This window comes from Felis catus, chromosome B4 (genome assembly GCF_018350175.1).
Source record: "Felis catus isolate Fca126 chromosome B4, F.catus_Fca126_mat1.0, whole genome shotgun sequence".
Classification (NCBI taxonomy): domain Eukaryota; kingdom Metazoa; phylum Chordata; class Mammalia; order Carnivora; family Felidae; genus Felis; species Felis catus.
Window position 1 is genome coordinate 50,363,635 of NC_058374.1, and position 19,733 is coordinate 50,383,367.

The 19,733-nt window shown below is 34.2% G+C and overlaps 1 protein-coding gene and 1 long non-coding RNA gene across 4 annotated transcripts in view; one reads left to right on the forward strand and one right to left on the reverse strand.

The window, feature by feature from the left end:
- The window catches only part of LMO3 (LIM domain only 3), a 391,565-nt gene that overhangs the window by 74,965 nt on the left and 296,867 nt on the right, over positions 1 to 19,733 (reverse strand). The window lies entirely within an intron of this gene.
- Positions 15,509 to 19,733, forward strand: part of LOC111561331 — a 37,253-nt gene continuing 33,028 nt past the window's right edge. The window contains exon 1 of the long non-coding RNA XR_002743804.2: positions 15,509 to 15,789. This is a non-coding gene — a long non-coding RNA (uncharacterized LOC111561331). The remainder of the gene's footprint in view (positions 15,790 to 19,733) is intronic.

Genomic DNA, 19,733 nt, shown 5'->3' on the forward strand with positions numbered 1-19,733 from the left:
TTAGGCATTGATATTTCACTGCTAACCCAGGTGAGATTTAGCTTTCGTGGCAACCTAATTACTCTCCAAGGAATAATTAAAAAACCCAGCTTCCTATATTTACCTCTAATTCTAATATTTTTACAAGTCTTTAAGAGTACAGTAAATTAATATAGAAACTATAAGATTAGGTTGATCCCTGTAAAGTCTTCATTTTTTTCCCCTTTAACAGGTTGTCATCTTAATTTGTTTTTCTCGATGTTACGCTAATTCTCCATGTACATAAAGGCTAAGAAATATTCTATAGTACACTGCGGAACTAAAATTTACACTTGGCAACAGGATTTGACAATTTATTTTACTTAAAAATGGCAAAAATCCTTCTAAGGACTTGTACAGTTCACACATGCTGTATTTTACAAAAATGAATATGAAAACAGTTACTTTCTAAGATCTCATATATAGTTTAGAATGATAACTTGAAATCACTGAATTTAAAACACAATATAGGAAATATTCAGTATCACTTGCTATAGGTAAAATATGAAGTCAGTTCTTCCAGAATATGTCTGCATAAACATTTCTATGGTTTCTCTCTGCAAACACACACACACACACACACACACACACACACACACATATAATATATATATATTTATAACATGTAGGGCAGTGGTATTTTATAGCAACATTGGCTAAATTTTATAGGCCATGTTTATACTAATAGATAAAGAGTACTATTTATGATCGTATCACACACATATAATTCATGTGAAAGTATTACCTCAGTAGTGCTTTAAGCATTTTAAAACATTTCAACTTACATTGTTATGATTTGCAGTTAAATAGCATTTATTAAATATCTGTTGTACTACTTGCACTGGCCTAAGTGCTCTGTACACATTATCTTACTTAATCCTCATGAGAAACTGTGAAGTAGGAGTGATGATTCTTCATTTAATAAATGAGGATGTGGAAAGCTTGAGAGAGAGAATAACTTTCACAAGAGATCCCACTAATACACGGCAGAGGAACCTGAGTACATGTCTGGCTGATTCTAAAACGTTTGCTCTCATCCTTCAAATTATTCTTTTTCTGAGCAAAGATTTTTTTTAATGTTTATTTATTTTTAGAGAGAGAGTGTGAAGAGGGAAGGAGCAGAGAGAGAGAGAGAGAGAGAAGAGGGGAAAAGAGGATCTGAAACGGCTCTGTGCTGACAGCAGTGAGCCTGAAGCAGGGCTTGAACTCATGAACCATAAGACCATGACCTGAGCCAAAGATGGATACTCATTTGACTGAATCACCCAGGTGCCCTTCAGCAAAAAGTTTTTAAAATTTATTTTCTCATGGCATCTTTTGCACTAATTTTTTCAGTTACCTTTGTTTCTCCATATAATAAATATCAATAAGCCATTAATGTTGCTAAACAATGAGATGTTTTTTGAAAAGGTATGGAATCATTACACTGGAAGAAGTGCAGAAACTAGTCTAAGCCCTTATATGTTTTGAATGATCGCCTAACAAAATAGGAATATAGTTGTAGAGAGATTATTTTGTTCACCAATACAAAGGGGCATCTTTTGAAATTCTATCTGGTTCCATCAATTTTTCAATGTTGAATTAGTCACCTGAAATTTTTTATACCAATGAAATGATATCTTGTATCTCATTCAATTCAGGACTTTGGCTTCATGCTGGTTGGTTGGAAAGTGTCACTTTCAGTTATTAGTTCTCAACATAATGTGTGATAATGTAGAAAACATAATCTGTTGAAATATTGATTCCTAGAGATTCTCATATGAGAGTCTTAAAATTTAGTGATCTCTAAATCTTTCCCTGGTTTATTTTTGTCTTTTTGCTCTCTAAAATGAGTATTTCTTCAGACTTTGGAATAAGTATCACCTAAGTGCACATAGCCTCTAATGTACAGCAAGCTATGTTGATGCTGCAATTTAAATCCCAATGGCATTTTGGCTTAGTGGTCCCTAAAAAGTGAACTGGCTGCAAATAATCAACAAAAAATTAAACCAAGAAAGGATATAACAGCACATGATAAAAGTTGTTACCTAAAATTAGATGATACAAGTCAATAATATAGTATTAAAATATTTAGGTATAATATTATCCAAGAACATTTATCTTGGAATAATGACCAAAATCAAAACATCAGAAAGTATAGCCATTAAAAATTTTCATTTGAAAATATTTATTTATGAATAAAATTTTTCTTATAAAATTTACATGGCAAATAACTGATCCCAATTAAAAATTTTCAATAGAGGAAAAATGACCATGGAAATAAGGAAATTATTTAACTATAGTATGTAACAAGTTGATCATGGAATTAACTTGTCTTAATGGATTTATTCTAAAAAGTAACCTAAAGTATTTATCCTAAAAAATAAAAATGTATCCACATTTTCATAGTGATAAAATACTTATGTTCATAAAGAGAAAGTCAAAGTATCAAAATGTCAAAGTTAGGGATCAAAATATTCACCTATCAAAATAGTAGTGTAAAGACAGCAGGTTTAAAATATTTTGTATTCTTCTCAAATCTATATTGTTCATTCCCAAATCTTCTCATTTACAAGATTACTTTGATAATGATAATATCTATCCCACCTACCAACTCATAGAACTTCTGTGGAGATCAAATCAAATGATAATTATAAAAGTGCTTTGTTAAGTTATTTAATAGTACTTAAACATTATTTAATAGTAATATAATTTTGAATTGCTTATTAGACATCCTTGGTTGAATGCATACATAGTACAAACTAAAGTTACAGCATTTTTCACTCAAATTAATCTCTCTCTGTGACTTCTTTACTCTGTCAATGACACCATAATTCTAACAAATCTTCAGGATTTGAGAGCTAAAAGCTCAGAATTCCTTGAGACTCCTCCATCATAACCACTGAAGCCCAGTAGAAAATGCTAATCAATCAGACTACAAATGCTACAACCAAATTAGTGTCACATTTCAAACGCTTTCCAGTTACAGCTTTATCCCATTTTATATAAAGATACATTTCTGGAGATTTGCAGAAATTACTTTTTTTTTTAAATGAAATCCTATTCTAGATGTAAAAAAGTTATTTTAAGGAATCTACTTTGAAATCTGGGGTAGGGTGAAAAATTCCTTGTCACTGTAGGTTTTTCTATATGTTCTGCCATTAAAATATGACACATAAATATTGTCTTCCTTTTTCAAAGAAGCCTTTATAAAGGACATGCCAAATGTAGTTCATTGAAGATTTGCTTCTCTCGCAAAGTTAGTGATTCAATGACCCTTTGAATTAGTGTCACTGTGGTTATGTGGTTTGGTTTTCTGCTTTATATTAAACCTAAAAGCTTTAAATAAATGAGTGTGATTAATTGAAAGTTTTAAGCAGTAGTAAAACAAGGTCAAAGAAGAAGGAACAAAGAGTTATCCTGTACTTTATATTTGAGGCAGTGCAGATGACATTTAAGATATAACTGTAAGGGGCAACTAAATTATAGTGACCGTAACTTAGCTGTGTGATCAATTTTATTTTCAATGAGACTTGGAATAAAACAATATAAGTCAGTAGAACAAATTCTGTTTCCCAGGATAACTGTTCACACAGTGTTTGAGTGAATTCATTGCGTGGGAAAGAACATTAATTTTTTTCAGTGGTAAAACTTTAAAAAATGGTAATAATGCATGTTATTAAAATTGGTACAATAGAGCCATCTCAAGCATCTGCTTTCTTATGCTAGGAAGTTTTTAGTATTTGAAGTTTTTTTTCACATGATTTTACAAATTCTTACATATTCTTTACAAATGTCTAAGGATATCAATGAATCCACATTGATGTGACTCAGATTAACTTAAATGACATGGTCACAGTTCAACCATACAGGTGAAGGACATATGTAAGTTTTCCTATGTAACTGCTAAAATTAAAACCTGAGAGACCAAAGTTTAGAATATTTCTATCTAACCAGTATAATAGAACCAGGCAAACATGTGGAAAATACTAGAATGTAACATAGTACAATTCTTTAAGAAATTTTAATGAAATCTAGGATTGGCAATAGGTGAGGATATAGTTTAAAAATATGAAGGCATATAGACCAGCAAGACAAGCCACCTGTAATTAGGTTATAGCTTTTAAGATGAAATTGTAGATTTTCATGGTCCTTTAACAAAAGAAAGAAAGAAAGAAAGAAAGAAAGAAAGAAAGAAAGAAAGAAAGAAAGAAGAGAGAGAGAGAGAGAGAGAGAGAGAGAGAGAGAGAGAGAAAGAAAGAAAGAAAGAAAGAAAGAAAGAAAGAAAGAAAGAAAGAAAGAAATTAAAACAAATGTTTTGTATCCATCCAAAGCTGCTTTGGACCAAGTGTTATCTGAGTGGTACAGTAGCGCCTTGATTCTAATGCCTAGACCAGGTATGGAAAGAAAGTAGTTCACTAACTAATGGCATTAGTATCTGAACTGGTCTTCAGAGATAACATACCTTAGCATGTTGAGCTACAACCTTATTTCCAGTGTAAAACTCAAATGGATAGTGTGGTAACTAAGTTTACCTTAGTCCCAACCATTCATAAAATGGTTGAAGGTTTTATAACTAAAGTTATGTTTTTACATGTGTTTAATTTAAGTGTTTCGATTCTTCTATGATTAGTGACTGTATATTCTGGATTTTCCAGATCAGTCCCGATTTCATAAGAATGTTACTTTTTTTTTAAAGGAAGCCTCTAATGTATAATTAAATGTAATTTACTCTTTGATTTATTTCTGTGTAAGTAAGTTCACAAATGGGAAGAAAAAAGTCTATTATCAGAGATGTCCTGGTTTCAGATCTAGAATATATGGAATTTTTTTCTATGGCATGATATCATATGTAAATATTGTGTTTTCATTAATTACTGGTGTACATTGTACCCCTTAAACTATTATTTGAACTATAATCTCCAAGGTCTTAAGCTATCATTTCCTGCTTAAAACAATGAACCTTTAAAGTTTAAATCTACCTAAACTAGATGGGTGGAATGAAAAACATTTGATTCCTTTCAGCCTTGAGTGATATCTTCTCTGTTACTTTCTCCTTCAAACCTTCTCTTCCTATATTCCCTATGTCATTTTCCACATCCCCACAAGACTAGCAAAACCAAGTCCTGATGTTACTGTCTGTCTGTCTGTTCCTTTGTCATTGTTCTCATCCAGGCCCTTGTTATTCCTCAAGTCAACTATTAACCTTTCTGCTCTCCACCTTCACTCTTGATTCTGTTCACCAATCTATGTTCCATTCTGGTGCTAGAATTATGTTTAAAATTTGAATCTAAATTACTCTCTTTAGAACTCTTCAGTGCCACTCTCAGATAAATGATTTCCCTCTCCAGACTTACCCCTCTTACTTTATGCCTCACTATGAGGACTGTAGTCACACTGGGTTCGAGATCTTTCCCTCACCTCCTTTGGTGTCCACACCCCTAATATAGTAATACATTTTCTTTTCATGATCTGTTGAAAATGGTAGCTGGCTCTCTAGTTTTTCCTAAACCTCTCTAGGGAAATTCATTAAGAGGTTAGGAGGGGAGAAGAGAGAGCACTATCTGTGAGCTGCTGCTATGTATCAGCCACTTTCTATAGGTAGTCTTAAGTCCTCACAGAAACTGTAATGACATGGGTATAATTTGTATTTTACAAATACAAATAAAAAATATTAGGCTAAGCATTTAAATTGTTAAAGGCAATACTTGTGATTATATGTGGAGCCTAATGTATATGCATGTCAAATTAACATGATGTAAACTTTTAAATATCTTACAGTTTTGTTGTCCCTTGTATCTCAATAAAGCTGAATAAAAAAATAGAGTCATTTTTTAAGTAGAGGAAACAAAGTGGAGCCTAGAGTCAAACATTTGACTCTAAGGCCCAAAATCTTGGCACTGTACTACACAGATTCTAGATCTGTCATCAGAGTCAGGGCATCTCATGGTCTGGCAGTAGATCAGGTTAGAGTATCTTCCTGTGATTCAGTCCCAACATAGACTAGCTTTTGGTCTTTAAAGGACTTCCAAGGAGGATTCTCATCATCTTATTCTGGCAGACTACAGTGGACCAACAATCTCTATCTTGATACTTTAATATTTTGGCCCAAAGGGACCATCAATTCCTAGTGGCATCCCTCTAGATGAACCTTGGGCCAGATCTTGTTTGGGTCCATATCCAGGGACTAACCAGTTCTACACAGTTGGCTCCCAGATCACGAGTCAACCACATAGATGAAACTGTCAAAAACCACTGTATATCTAAGAGTCCTGAGAAAACAATGTATAATACCTTAGAATACCATTTTTAAGTGATATATATCTTTGAAACTTTACACAGAGCATGTGGCCAAGGAATTCAGAGACAATGGATTCAGCTTATGATGTTATAATGTTAGGGGACCTTTATTTTTCCTGAAAATAGACATCATTACTTTGACAGGAAACTGGTCAGGTGTCAAAAATGAGGTTAGAAGGACAGAGAAAAAAATATTATGCCCACATATCTGCAAACTGTGCTTAAAAGAGAAGAGTTCCCCAGAGGCTATACCTCTAGGATAGGAACCACCAGTTTGTGAAAGAATAACATGGGTAAGGATCGTAGTGAGCTAGCAGGGAAACTGCTTGTCACCAAAAACAATGTCTATGCAAACAAAAACCTTGTGTTCTGGTCTACTGAAGAGGATTCCAAACACAGGTCCCTGATGGATTAGTTGTCACAATGGAAAATGCTTTCCCTGATTTTGCCTTATTCTTCCCCGTCCCCCATCTTGTTCCTTCTCTCTTGATTTTTAGCATTCCTCTTTAATCCCTGGTTCCTAAAAAATACAAAATTTGGAGGGAATATTTTGGTTCAAACACTGACACGTAATTTGGAAATTTTAAATTCTGTGGATAATAGTATTATGTTATATGTGTGTTAGAACTGAAACAGCATAGACTCTCCCAGAAACACCCTGTGTTTCACGTTGAATATTGTGTTATGCAAAGTCACCAGCAAGAAGCAGTTCATTCGGTTAGATTTTGTGTAGGTATGGAGTAAATTTTAAATTTTAATTGTCTCTCGCTTATTTACTTTTCTAGTATTTGACCTTCCTACAAGCAGACAAATATTAATGCTAATGGCAAAAGCAAATGCAATGTGTCAGAACCCACATTTTATTCTGCTTTACCACCAATTTATGGGACTGGGAAGGATGTAGGTTTTTGTTGCCCAAAGAAAAATATATGTATAGTGTCTGCCTATGTGCGCAGAGTAAGAATTTATTTGGGGGAAAAAAGGGAAGTAACTACTTCTTTCATTTGTTACCTGAGGGGTAAGAAGGTAGGAAGTGGTAGGAAATAGGCAAGTGAAATCATCTATGAGGTGTGATGACAAACTTGTTTTTATTCAAGGCACATACACATGATGTTACAAAGTGATTACCAAGTTCAAAATGGCCACAATTTCTGTTGTCACACAAATTTGCAATATTTTTTGCTTCTTGCTTAGCTGAAGATTCTCTTTGATGTGAAGTAATAATCACAAAAATTGTCACATATTTTGAATTATTTCAAATGTTTGTGATGGCAATTATATGTTGAACGAAAGAACTTATGAAGTTAATATTTTGCAATACTAGATGAAATGATTTGGTATTAGAAAATTATATGTATTTATATATAAAAATAGGAAAGTATCCATATTAGTAGATTATTTACACATATCTTACGCGGATATGGAGTCCTTTGTTGACCTGTATAGAGAGGACTAAGACAAGTTTTCTCTAACTGGTGAACTATGTTGAAATTGGGCTTTCTCTATAGATAGTTACGTTGTAGTAGGGAAGTGAGGGATGGAGGTAGAAGATGATTGATGATAAATCCAAATTTACACAATGAGGACAGGACTCAATAGGCCACTAATGTAGTACATGTTCCTTTGCAATATGGTATTATATTAACATTAAGATAAATATTTGCCAAATGAAACAACTGAATGACTTAAATAATTTATGCCCAATTCAGTATTAAAATATAATTGCATTTAATAAGATAATATTTTATGAACCACTCACAGAGTTTCTGTATCCAAGTCCTCTAAAAAAGTATCAGCTCTCCTTTAGCACGAATTGGTTTTAAAATCTTTTTTAAAAATATAATTTACAATAAAATAAAGCCAGCAGAACGATGGTATAAATTATTAGATAGCTATGAATATATATAGATATTTCATTACAGGTAGAGGCAGTTTGTGGGGATTTTAAACAAAGAGATATTAGAAGTCCAGGACAGGATTTTTGTATTTAGAGAAGTGTTTGTTTTATGTGTTTTTTTTCCTTTTTTTTATGATGGGAATACGAGCAAAGTACTCAATAGACTAGGACCTCTAATATGAAATTTACCAGCAGTGTAAATAACTATTCCCAGAACAACTTTAGATCTAGAATTTAATGTCATATCATAAGAGCTTCTCCTTTACTTTTGTAGGCATGTTATTATTTCCCCATATGTTGAACTTTCAAATAGTCAGTTTCTTTTAGGAAGAATAATGCTATATTGTGTTATTTATATGTCAGAGGAAGATGGATACATTTAAGTGATATTTTAGAATAGACATATAATCACTATTGTCATATATTTTAGTGCTTTGTTAAAGGAAGATCAATTTTATTATTTACAATATAAATGAGCTCATCCTCTATTTCAAAAACTGTAACATTGTGTGGGATCACTTATTCTAGTTTATCTAAATCAGTTAAAAAAATCTTCCGTTATATATATAGGCATTTAAATATTTGACATAGTTTCTTGGCTGAGCATCTAATCACCATGTTTTAAAAGCTGAAATTAGGGGGCGCCTGAGTGGTGCAGTCGGTTAAGCGTCCGACTTCAGCCAGGTCACAATCTCGCGGCCCGGGAGGCCCGGGAGTTCGAGCCCCCGCGTCAGGCTCTGGGCTGATGGCTCAGAGCCTGGAGCCTGTTTCCGATTCTGTGTCTCCCTCTCTCTCTGCCCCTCCCCCGTTCATGCTCTGTCTCTCTCTGTCCCAAAAATAAATAAACTTTGGAAAAAAAAATTAAAAAAAATAAATAAAAAATAAAAGCTGAAATTAGATTAATTTTTATTATGCTATTGCTATCACTGTTTTGAATTTTTTTTTGGTAGAGTACAAATATGAAATCTCAAATGGGCTTGAGTTAAGTTACACTCTATAAAACTCTACTTAGATTTTTTTAAAAAGATGAATTATTTAGAGAAAATAAATATATAATATTGTAAAATTATATTTAGTTTTTAACTTGATATATAGATTTAATCCTGATTGGTGGAAACAGTATTTGAAGTGTTTATCTCAGTGTTTTAATATATGAAACTCTTCACCTTATCTGTCACAAATTCTAGATTGTGGTGATCATCAATTTTGCAAAGACAAAAAATTGCTTTAATCAATGATCCTTTGTTAAGTTGCAGTATAAAATTCTACTGCATTTTGCAAATTTATTTACTAATATTGAAAGCTTTCATTTTATTTTATTTATTTTTAAAGTTTTATTTATTTATTTTGAGAGAGTGCATGAACATGAGTGGGGGAGGGGCAGAAAGAGAAGAGAGAGAGAATTCTAAGCAGGCTCCACTCTGTCAGCACAGAGCCCAATGTGGGGTTCGAACTCACAAACCGTAAGATCATGACCTGAGCCGAGATCAAGAGTGGCATGCTCAACTGTCTGAGCCTCCCAGGTGACCCAAAAGCTTTGATTTTAAAGGAAAGCTTTAGATTCAGGGCCACCAAAGGTAAGAATTCTCAAATTTGGGACATCCTATGTGATAAGCTCAGGTAGGCAGTTTCTTATTTGGTACTATTGTACTTGAGAAGAAAAAACAGTTATTAATATGTATTTCTCTGAATTTATTTATTTTCAACTTATTTCTAGAATCCTTGTTTTTCTCTAAGACTACATTCTATGTTCATAAGTTTTTCCATTCCATTGTGAAACATTAAAAGAAAAATCTCTCTTTTGAACTCAAGTGGAGGGCTGATTCTGATACCTACATATTCAGGAAAAAGAATAAAAACACATAATGCTCATATTTTACTTAAAAAACCTAATGAATTTTCATGATTGTTAATTTTAAATCTTTTTAGTTTTGAATAAAGTCTGTTGATTTATTTGAGATAGTGGCTGAGAAATAATCATTCATGCCACAATGGATTTGAGCATCCATAAATACGTTCTATTAAATACAATCATGGATATAGAAAGTAGAAGTGATTTCTTCCCTAAAGGGATTTAACATCTAGCTATAGAGAAAAATATCATGTATGTGAACCAAGAAGAAACATTTTGGGGGATGATAACCCAACAACAGCTTCTTATAAGGAAACACCTGTTTCCATGCTCTGATGGAATTATTCTTAAGCTGCCATCTTCTGAACCATGGATGATTGGAACAGTGTGAATTCTTGATTTTAGGGAAGCCAATCACAGAATTCCTAGCAGCCCATTAGTTAGAATAAAGTGTGAGTTAAGCCAAGCATATGCAGTTTTTTTGTACTTAGGTTACTAAATGCCTCAAGAATCAACTCAGCTAATCACAACTGCTATACCTACCAATTTGTGAAAGCTGATATCAGACTAGGGCACCTGTATGGGACCATATGCAATGTAGAGTTTTCAAGTAGCATAGAGTGAAAATAAATGCAAAAAGCCAGTTGTTGTTAGGAGAAAAAGAAATACTCCTGAGGAGTATGACTGTGTCAAGGGCGAGAGAGCACTGGGAGAAAAGGTTCTTGATTGCTTGCATCTAAAGTAGCTAGAGCCAGCTACAATTCAGAAATACCCTTTAGCTTCAGCCCTTGTAAGGTCTTTTCAACGATGCCTTGTAATTATGGATTTCCTTGATTTCCAGGTGTATCCTTAGTATTCTCTTTTGCTTAAGTTCACGTGAATGGGTCTTTATTCCATGCAACCAAATCAACTTGCCTAAAACAAGGAACAATTCAGTCCCAAATAGTACAGAAAATAAGTGTAAAGGAGCTTTTGAAAAAATGAGTTTGAAACTCATTTGAAAAAATGAGTTTGATTAATTAGAAATTTTGTACTGCTTTTTGTTTTTGTTTGTTTTTTGACTGGGGAAATCAGAATGTTGGCTGCAGGACTGACTTCTTAAATTCATTTTTTGAGACAGTAGTCAACAAACATTTTCTGTAAAGAGTCAGGTAAGTATTTTTGGCTTTTGGTGCAATTGTCTCTGTTACAACTATTCAGCTCTTGTTTGTTGTATAAAAGCAAATATAACCAATACACAAATGACTTAGGTGTGGCTATATATACACATATATATGTGTGTGTATATATATATATATATATATATATATATATATATATATATACACACACACACACACACTGGAATTTAAATTTCACATATTTTTCATGTATCACAAAATATTATAATCTTTAGTTTTTTTCAACTACTAAAAAATGTACAAGCCATCCAGACGGCAGGTATGATTTAACTTGCAGACTGTAGTTTGCCTGACTTCAAAGCATGAGTCTGGGATTCAAGAGTTCCAGATCAGTCCTTGCTTCACAACTGTGTGATGCTGAGCAGGGAGCATTCTTTGTGGGCATCAGTTTCCTCCTTTACAGTAAGATGATGAACAAAATGAGCTTAGAGACCCAAACATGTCTAAACTGTAAACTTATTTTAAACTTTAATTTAAATTTTATATTTTAATGTTTTATTCATTTGACACTTTAAAACTTATTTCCCCCATATTCTGTGTTAACTGCTAAGAAAAAGTCTACTCTTTTTGTCATTATTAGGTAAATGAAAACTAACATAAATATAAATAAAAGTATACCCAGACAAGATTTTTTTAAACATTTAATTTGTTTATATCCATTTTATAATGCAGATCCTGGCTTCTGCTTTAATTATCACTAGGTTTAAGTAGCGATCTTGTGATCTTTCTCCAGCCTCTATTATTTGTAGTCTATCTATGAGTGGGTTGACCAACCAGTTTTTTGAGAAGGGGTCATGGATTTATAATTCCTGCTGTTCAGACATCCATAGTGGATATCTTACAAACAGAGAGTAATTAAGATTTAAAGGGAGAAAAATATCATACAATCTTATTCATATGTGAGATTCAAGAAACAAAGAAAAAAAGCAACCCAAACCCCCGGAGTCCTCAATATAGAGAACAGTCTGGTGGTTGCCACAGGGGAGGTGGGTGAGGTGATGGGTAAGATGGGTGATGGGGAGTAAGAGTGAACTTATCATGACGAACACTGAGTAACGTATAGAATTGCTGAAGCATTATATTCCGTACCTGAAACTAATGTAACACTGTATGTTAATTATACTAGACTTAAAAAAATAAAAATAAAGACCTCTGTCTTTTTTTTCTTTTTCAATTTTCCATTATTGTTAGAGCAAGTTGAGTGCCAAAGAAAGATATTCACATTTGTTTTTTAAACTCTTAGTGTGGCTTTTCCTCTGTGTCCTCTTGAGTTGGTATACAACACATAAAGTACTGAGAAGCGCAAAGAGTACTGAGAGTTTAACCTCTATGATTGCTTAGTCTATGATTTCTTTTCAAAATAAGTCCCTATAATCACAAATCCAGTTTATACCACTGTTTGAAATCTCAATCATGTTCTTACTACATTTTAATTTCTGTTATAGTTATAGAATATATTTTAAAAATTTCACTCACAGTTATAAACATCTCTTAGTTTCATTCTCTGTCTTATTAAAAAGCAATCTGGAAAGCTGAAATTATTATATTAGCATTTAACATGTAAATGGGTACTCACTTTAGAAAGAGACTGGATGGCATTTGTTTTGTACGCTCACAAATTTGGCACTGATCTTTGGTTAGAGCTGGCTTGACCTGGGTAGAATTGTGACACAGGTGAAGTTAAGCTCTGGCATTCCCTTAATTAACCCAGTGTTTTTTTTGTGGACCTAGGCCTTCCCACTGGAATGCTAGTTCACACTCACCTCCCCTCAAGCCACAGGGATTTCCTACCCTCCTTTCCTTGTTCTGTTTCGACTTCGCAGATCCTGTTCTGTTCTACAGTTATCGAATAACTTACTGACTGCAGATGTAAACATTTATATTTTAATAGACACCTTTCCAGAACTGATGGGTTAGCATCGAAGGTAGTGGAGGTGATATCTGAGAGAGCTGCCTTTAAGCCCGAGTCCACTCTGCCTACACACAGAGATAGCTCTGCTTGGTCTATAACATTCTTCTAACTTTAATCTAAAACTCTGCTCCATCCATTCATCAAAAAATAAGGAGATTCTTTATATAACACATTAGGGAGTCCTCAATATTTGTGTGAAAATGAAAAGGATGGTATCTTCTCACTGTTAAATCACTCTTGCACCTACAATGTGCTAGACACTATGCTAGAGAATGCACAGATAAATAAATTATGGTGTTTGCTTTCAAGGCACTGGCTGTTTGGTAGGAAATACAGACTTGCAAATAAATAATTTCAGTAAAATATTTAAAATGCTGTATTTTAGGGGCTATGTACATAGATGGCACAAAGGAAAGAGTGATTAACTCTATTGGGTGGGACAGACAAGCTTCACGGGAGACCTTTGAGCTAGATTTTGAAAAATGAGCTTTCCAGGAGGAGAAAGCAATGGGGAGTTTTGCATGAAGGCATGGTGGCACAAAATACACTTGTCTTGAATTCTGAATAAGGAACAAGTCTTGCAAAGAATAGATGATAGAAAATCCATTTTGGCAGTGGCAGTAACCACGTCCAATATTCAGGGGAGAGTGGCAGGGAACTGAGCTTTGGCTGCAACCATCAGAAGCTTGGGTAGTGGGCACAGGGCCCTTACTGATGGGTTAAATGATGTGATCACGGCTGCTGCTCTGCCAACCTAGCTTTCTTCTGTCCCACCATTTTCAGAGCTGCATTCCAGCCTGCCTGACCATTCTCCTAATCAATTTTCTTCCAATAGTGTTTTTTTTTCTGCTTAAATTAGCAAGAGTTGGCTTCTCTCTCTCTCTCTTTTTTAATTTGTTAATGTTTACTTTTTAGAGAGAGAGAGAGAGAGCGCGCGCGCGCGCGCGCGCACACACACACACACACACACACACACACACACACGCAAGTGGGGGAGGGGCAGAGAAAGAGGGAGACACAGAATCCAAAGCAGGATCTAAGGTCTGAGCTGTCAGCACAAAGCCTGTCGCAAGGTTCGAACTCATGAACTGTGAGATCATGACCAGCACTGAAGTCGGGCACTTAACCCACTGAGCCACCCAGGTGCCCCAAGATTTGGTTTCTATAGTACCTAGATACCTTAGTTAATGTAGCTGTAAAGAACTGGGATTCTGATGTTTGTTGTTTGTTTTCTGAGAAGTGGAGCAGTTCAAAGTGATATACCTTTTTGTGTGTGGATTGTTAAAGGAGTGGATATGTATCTCTGGGGATTGATGATATCTGTGGGACTAGGGTATTGGGTAAATTGTGCACATGAACATTGTTAATACTCGTGATCATAACTATTTGTGATGAAGGATTCAGAGTTCTTAACAAATTTGGGTATGTGATCAAGAGGATCATAAATGACATATAAAAAAATGTTGATGGTATGTAGCCAGGTGTCATGAGCCTAAAAATGTAATTACAAGAGGGCGATATTATGGTATAAAAGAAGAACTAGGAATTAAGATGAATGTCTACTCTCCCTCTAGCTCTCATGGTGCTTGGGACATTTGTCAAAGCTATAGGAAAGCATAGGAACATTTTTTTTAAGAAGTAGAAGACATAGAATAATTTGTTTATGAAGTAATGAGATTCCAGAGGGCACAGAGGAAAGAGGTGAGAAGGCAGCAGTGGCAGAATTAGTTGTCAGGAAGAAGGATAGAATTACATTGGATTGAAATTCAAAAGATGATAGATTATAGAAAGGGAGTTTATTTGGTCAATATCTTTGGATATCAAGGATGAGAGCAGTATGACAGGACAAGTGGACACAGTGTGTTTTGGATAGAATGAGGATAGAAAAATATTTCTGTATTGGGCTAAGGAGTCTGCGGATGGTGAAGAAAGACACTTAGAGTCTCTTGGAGCCAGCAGTGTTACAACTGCTTGGATATCTCTAGATAAAATTGACAAACATTTGTTTTGGTTTTGTTGGTTAACTTAGCTTTAGACCAGGGTTTCTCAACCTCAGCACTACATAGTACCTGATAATTCTTTGTGAGAAGGCTGTCTTTTGCATTATAGCAAGAATAGCAGCATACTTGGCCCTCACCCACCAGATGCCCATAGCACCTTCTGCCCAGATGAGAGAGCCAAACATGTCCCCAGACATTGACAAATGGCCCAGGATGAAAACCAGTGGGCTAAGCCCTGCCACAGCATTTTGGGGGAAGGGAAGTGAAATTCATTCTGAAATATTTTTTAAGTTAGTTAATTAACTAACTAATTAATTAATAGAACATGTGCAGAAGGGACAGAGAGACAGGGAGAGAGAGAGAGAATTCCAAGTAAGCTCTGCACTGTCAGCACGAGGAACCCAGTGAGGGCTCAAACTCACCAACTGTGAGATAATGACCTGTGCCAAAATCAAGAGTTGGATGCTTAACCTACTGAGCCACCCAGGTGCCTGCCACTCAGTCTGAAATATTAATGATAGCTTTTATTTGAAATTCTTGGCTTCGGGGTAGGAACTGTGTGTTGGAATGAATAATACGTTGAAGCCTAACTCAAAAAATTCTAGCAACTTCTATTGCCTTCAAAATGAAAGTCAATTTTAGCACATTGGGTAAGTTTTCTGTTACTTCTGCTCTTATGCTCCACTTTCATACTTACCTCTCTGTCAATCTCCCATTATGGGCATTTCACCAAATAGTCTTTACAATTTCTCACTTTTGCTTAAGCTATTGGCTACGTATTCCCTTACCATAATCTTCCAAAGAAACTTAGCTCTCAAGGCACATCTCAAATGATATCTCTGCCATGGAGTCTTCTCTCATTCCATTGGTAGGATTTAATCTTTTCTCTTTGCGTTGTTGTTGTATATTGCATTTTGCTCTATCACATTCTTCCTTCTCATTGGTGATATAATTTTTTCCTGGAATGCAGTATCTCCCTGTAAAGTGCATATTCAGTCCTTTCACTTCAGAAAATTTTCTTGTATTATATTACTGAAAATGTTTTCTATTCCATTTGTTGTGTTGTTCCCTTTAGGGAACTCAGTATTATTTAGATTGGTCATACTTGCAGTCCATATCTATTATCTTTAATTGTTTTAATCATTTTTTTTCTCTATGAATTTACTGTGATTATATAAAGCCTTTGTTTTAAGATCCCATTTTGGATTTTGGCTTTGTGTATGCACCTAATTAAACATTTTACTTATTGCATTTTAAAGGTACTAGTTTTATGTGCTTATTGAGAAGTAAAAGAGAAGTCAAAAAGAATACTAATAAAATCATTTCATCCTTAGTCCATAAGTAAAAAGGTTAAAAAACGTTTCCCTATTCTTTTAAATTTAATTATAAAATGGTGTTCTTCAATATGTATTCTTAGCTCTAAAATTACCCTTATTTAATTATTATTTTCAAGTGATTTAATCTTTGTGGATTAAAAAAATCTAATTTGTGCTCTGATTAGGTAATGGTATGGAACGAAGCACTCATGGAAAATTTCTTCCTTACATTTAGTTCCAATTTATTCATTATTTTCCATCCTCTGTTACAGCTTTCCTTCCTCCCTCTCCTTCACTTCCTTCTTTTTCACCTTTCTTTTGACTATTATGGTTTGTATATCTAACATTTCTTTTAAAATGTTGGTGTTCAACATGGTCACCTCCATCAAATTTGACTTCCTTCTTATTTTATATGAGACCTCTTGATTTTTCATATACATAATTTGATGACTTAACATTACATGCTCTGCGCATTCTTCTAAATCCTAAGGGCATAGTAGGATGCTTGGTCATTACTTGACATTATGTACAGCTTGGAGAACTCGACTCTTCTCTCTCTCACCCGAGATTCCTTTCATCTTCTAAGACACATTCATACCACTCTGTTGAGAATATATCTTACCCCTTTGGGAGAGTTTTAAAATTATTCCACTGACACAGTGTGGAACCCCAAAGGAATTGCTTCCATCAAAAGCAATTCATTTTCCTTGTCTCTGCCTATCTTACCAACCCCACCCCCGTTTCAGGAAAAATGATGCCAGGAGATTTAAGAGTACTGAAAGAGAATGAGACTCCAGCATTATTAATCCCTTGGAGTGTAGCAGATGGGAGACAAACATCACTTGGTGCCTCTTTACCTGATTTCCTGCTCCTTCAAAACCTTGTCCCTTATGTTTCATTTTTTTCTGATTATGCCTTTATGCTCTGTTTGGCTACACCCAAATCATGAGTTCTGGAAGTTATTCTGTAATTGCTGCTGAGTTCCACAGCCAATAAACAGGTGCGGGTTCTGCCCAGAATTTTTTCTGTTTATTTTTCCTCTCAGCCCCTTAATATTCTCCTCCAAATGTTAGAGATTTCATGGATTAATAGAGTTCCCAGGACTTTATCTTCTTTCCTTTTTTTTTTCCCTCTGAGCTGCCTCTGGGTTGGGTTGGAGTGGAGTAGGTGAAAGGGTAAATTTAGAATTATGTCTAGCTCCACAACAATCTTTTGTATCTTTCAATGTATACTACTTTATAAAAAGATTTATTGAAGTTTACTGAATTGACTTTCAATAAACTGCACATACTTAAAGAACACAATTTGGTAAATTTGACATATGTGCATACCCACGAAACCATCACAATAGTTAAGATAATTGCATCTTTATCACTGACCAAAAGGACATTTCTTATGCTTTCTTGTAATCCTTTTTTCTCTTCCTCCCTGGTAACATCTCCTTCCCCTATTACTAGACAACCACTATCACAATAGATTAGTATCTATTTATAGATTTTTATTAAAATTTTTTATAAATGAAATTGCACAGAATATACTCTTTAATTTAGTATGCTTCCTTTGAGATTCATTAATATTATGGTATGTATTAGTAGTTTATTCCACTGCTTATTGCTTTATTATAGTTATCGTCATATGCACCAATATTTTATTCTTTGATATCGCTGAGTAATATTTCATTGTTGGGAAAAAATAGAGTTTGTTTATTCAGTTATGTATTGATGGACATTTCTGTTGGTTCCATATTTCGGTAATTATAAATAAACTTGCCATAACAGCCTAGGTTTGGATATTTACTTTAATTGGGAAAACTAAGGAGAAAAAATGGCTGGATCCTATGGTGGATGTGTAAGTTTAACTATATAAAAAAGTCAAACTTTTCCAAGTGGTTGTACCAATGTACATTCCCATGAGCAGTGTATGAGAGTGCCATTTCATCCATATTGTCACCAATACTTGGCATGACCAGTCTTTTTAATATTAGCAATTCAAAAAGTATGTAGGGGTATCTCATTATTGTTTTAATTTATATTTCTCTGTGACTAATGATGTTGAGTATCTTTTCATATGCTTAATTGCCATTTATATATCTTCTTTGGTGAACTGTTGTTTGTCTTTTTCTTTTTTTCATTTTTCAAATTTGTATTTAAATTCAAGTTAGTTAACATATAGTGTAATGTTTGTTTCAGTAGTAGAATTCAGTGATTTATTACTTGCATATAACACTCAGTGTTCATCATAACAAGTGCCATCTTAATAACCATCACCCATTTAGCCCATCCCCCACCCAACTCTCTCCATCAACCCTGAGTTTGTTCTCTATTGTTAAGAGTCTCTTGTGGTTTGTTTTCCTCTCTCTTTTCTTTCCCCACTTCCCATATGTTCATCTGTTTTCCTTCTTAAATTCCACATATGAGTGAAATTGTATGGTATTTGTCTTTCTCTGACTGACTTGTTTTGCTTAGCATCATACACTCTAGCTTCATCCATGTCTTTGAAAATGGCAAGATTTCATTCTTTTTGATGGTAAGTAATATTCCATCGTGTATATATACTACCTCTTCTTTATCCATTCATCAGTCGATGGACATTTGGGCTCTTTCCATAGATAGGCTAGTGTTGATAATGCTGCTACAAACATTGAAGTGCATATGCTTCTTTGAATCAATATTTTTGTATCCTTTGGGTAAATACCTAGTAGTACAATTACTAAGTCATAGGGTAGTTCTATTTTTAACTTTTTGAGGAACCTCCACACTGTTTTCCAGAGTGGCTGCCCCAGTTTACATCCTCACCAACACTGTAAGAGGGTTCCCCTTTCTCCACATCATAACCAACATCTGTTGTTTCCTGTGTTGTTAATTTTAGCCATTCTGAAAGGAGTGAGGTGGTATCTCATTGTAGTTTTGATTTGTATTTCTCTGATGATGAGTGATGTTGAGCATCTTTTTAAGTGTCTGCTAGCCATCTGGATGTCTTCTTTGGAAAAGTGTCTGTTCATGTCTTCCACCCATTTTATATCTTCTGGAAAATAAACTAGAAAATTTCATTTCTCTTTGTACTTCATTTTGTATAGTTTCTATTGTTACATTTTCAAATTTACTAATCTTTTTTTCTGTAATGTCTAAACTGTAATTCATCCCATACAGTATACTTTTTACTGCATACTTTGTAATTTTCATCTCTAGATGTTTGATTTAGGTTTTTTGAAAAATTTTGCATTTATCTACATAAATTAAAAAATTTAACATTTTTTATTTTTTAGAGACAGAGAGAAA